This window comes from Bubalus kerabau, chromosome 9 (assembly GCF_029407905.1).
Source record: "Bubalus kerabau isolate K-KA32 ecotype Philippines breed swamp buffalo chromosome 9, PCC_UOA_SB_1v2, whole genome shotgun sequence".
Classification (NCBI taxonomy): Eukaryota; Metazoa; Chordata; class Mammalia; order Artiodactyla; family Bovidae; genus Bubalus; species Bubalus kerabau.
The window spans coordinates 24,046,106-24,049,118 of record NC_073632.1 but is presented as its reverse complement, the minus strand read 5'-3'; the positions used below and the strand labels follow the sequence as shown (position 1 = coordinate 24,049,118).

The 3,013-nt window shown below is 35.2% G+C and overlaps 1 non-coding gene across 1 annotated transcript; it reads right to left on the bottom strand.

The window, feature by feature from the left end:
- Positions 1-2,718: 2,718 nt before the first annotated feature.
- On the bottom strand, positions 2,719-2,791 carry TRNAG-CCC (transfer RNA glycine (anticodon CCC)). The gene has a single exon. It is a non-coding gene; the product is annotated as a tRNA-Gly (tRNA).
- Positions 2,792-3,013: the final 222 nt, after the last annotated feature.

The window sequence follows — 3,013 nt, the reverse complement described above, 5'->3', positions numbered from 1 at the left end:
CCAGAATCTCCATGGCCACCTGATTCCTTTTTTTTACACCTGAACTGTGATTACTTCATTATAATTTCAATTTGCTATCAGGGTCTAAGTCTGATTTTGTGTATCACTGAGTGTTTCACTGTCCTTCCCAGCCTAATTCAGATACTCAGCTGAAATAATTCATCTTTATCCCCACCCCAAACTCTGCTCCTTGGCTCTAAAATGCTCCCAATCCGATCCCATTCTCATGAGGCCTTAGCTATATTTCCACATTCCATTTCAACGCTGAATCATAGTGATTTTCCATTATGCTACTGACTTGAGTTTGCAACTAGAGACTTTTGAGAAGATTCTTCTTCCTCAAGTCCTCATGGTATTAGTATGGGGGAAATAAGAAGGTAGAACTACTTCTAAAAATTAAATATTTAAATGTTACTAAATTGTAGAAAGCAATGGATTAGTCAGATTCAAGTACAAAATGTCTTTTCTATTTTCTTGTTAGATCTAAGAGTTAATTATGACCCCAGGGCAAAAATAATACTCTTTTGACAGCAGCTATTGTCTGCAAAAGATGCTTTTGAAACGTACATAACAGGTGAAGCAGTTGAAGGGAAGCAGTTGAAGATCTTGGACATTTATTTAAATGAGTTTAGGTTTCCCAAGTTGGATCTGCTTCAGAAATAGGTAGTACATGTTTGTGCTGAGATCACATGATCTGAAGAGTGCCAGCTAGAAAGAACCTCCACTAGTAGTTACTGTCTTAAATTCTAAAATTGGAGTTCTGTTTTGGAATATGAAGACATTTGATTCTCTATTAAAATATCTTCCCTACTTCCACCTCTGTCCCATGAGTACCACCCTAATTTATTTGAGTAGTGTGCTTATGTGCTCGTGCTCAGTCAATCGGTCTTGTCTGACTCTTTGCGACCCTATGGACTGTAGCCTGCCAGGCTCCTGCATCCTTGAGATTCTCCAGGCAAGAAAACTGGAGTGGGTTGTCATGCCCTCCACCAGAGGATCTTCCCAACCCAGGGATCGAACCCACATCACCTGTGTCTCCTGCATTGGCAGTCAGATGCTTTACCTCTGAGCCACTTGGGAAGCCATATTATAGTAACACCCTCTCAATAATTAGTTTAAAATAATATTTTAAATGTTGACATCTTTAGAACATTTTGAATGAACATCATTGTGTTTCTCAGATTGAACCTGTAATATGGCTAATTTTTAATTTTGAAAAAGTACTGATATTCCTATTTTGCTATCATTAATGGAAAAAGCTCTTATTTGGAGCTTTTTTCAAATACATTTTGAAATACTTTAATAGACTTATATAATTAGTCAAACTGTTAGAACCATTCTTCTGTAAAGAAAAAACACTTAAACTTATTTTTTCAGTGTACTTTGGAAAGCAATGTTAAAATAAAAGTTAAAAGACAACAGAATCATTCATTTGATGTTTATATTACTGCTATCCTCCTGTAGTTATAGAGCTCCTATAAAGTTTTATTTGCATGCTATGAAGATAGAGTGAGGCATAATGAAATTATACTAATGGAAAGTCTGTTCAAAACTAAATGTTTAATTACCAGAAAGTCAAAACTTAGCTAGACTATGCCAAATCAGACATCTTCTATCATCAAGATGAAGAGAATGTGGGAGACAAAACAGTACTAAACACATTTGTGATTTTATGTTCTTCCTCAAGACACAAAACAGAATGCTCAGTTGTGAAGCAGCGAGATAGCCTGCTAATTTTATAACCATAGACCCTAAGAATAAGCAGCAATCATTCTCTTTTTCATTGTCTAACTGCTGACTCAAAGTCACCCCTCAAAAAAATCACTTAACTTTATTTATAGTTGCCAAAACTTGGAAGCACTTAACATAAAGATAATGAATGAATCTGGGATGGCTGAATGGAACATCTTGCTAGATTTCTGTATTCCAATGCACATCATGTTGCTAAAGAAAGCTTGACTTAATAATTGCAAGAAGGAATTTAGTTCAAGTTCACAGAAATATTCTCATTGTCCCACCATCATATATATGTGCTTTTTGACATAAATGAATTCTGCTCATCATTTAGAATTCAATATTCTGCTTGTATCCATTAATGGCTCCTTGAAAATCCTCTCATAAAGATCAAGGCCAACCTCTCCTAACTCCTTGCCATATGTGAAGGGATTAGATCTCACTCAGTATTTTACTACATGTAAAACTATTCTCTTTATAGGTTCTGCAATGAAAAAAAAAAAAAAACTTAACCTAGCTAACACTTAAAAAATATGGAGTGATTTTAACATAAAAGATACTTGGAAAAATAGAAACTTTATACACATTTAACAAAAATAACATTGTCATTATTAACTACATGGGTTTTAAGAGCTTAATCTTCCCAATGGTCCAAAGTCACATTAGCTTCTGGAATATAACCAAGGGTAGTAATCAAGGTTTAATGCTCTATCAAAGAAGCATCAAGGGCCTCATTTCCTTGATTCCAAGGTCACTAATTAGTGATTTGTTTTTGTTTGTGGTTGGTGGGAACGTTCAGGAGAATAAGCTCAATTTAATAGTTTATGAAGAATTGGAAGACTATTACTCAAAATGATATTTTCTTTTTTTTTCTTTTTATTTGACTGTACCAAGTCTTGGTTTCAGCACTCAGAATATTCATTATCCTGTGCAGGATCTTCATTGATGCATGCAGAATCTTTGGTTGTGGAATGTGGGATCTAGTTCCCTGACCAGGAATTGAACCTAGATCATCTGCATTGGGAGTACAGAGTCTTAGCCCCTGGACCACCAGGGAAATCCCACAATGACATTTTCAGTAGTTTTACTAAACTACTACTCATTATACTAGTAGTTATACTAGTTTAGTAGTTATACTAAACTACTGAAAACTATACCAGTTTAGTATTTATACTAAACTACTGAAAATATATAATTGGTGGTGGTGTTTTAGTTGTTGAGCTGTGTCTGACTCTTGCAACCCCTTGGACTGTAGCACTGGGAGTATAGAGTCTTAGCC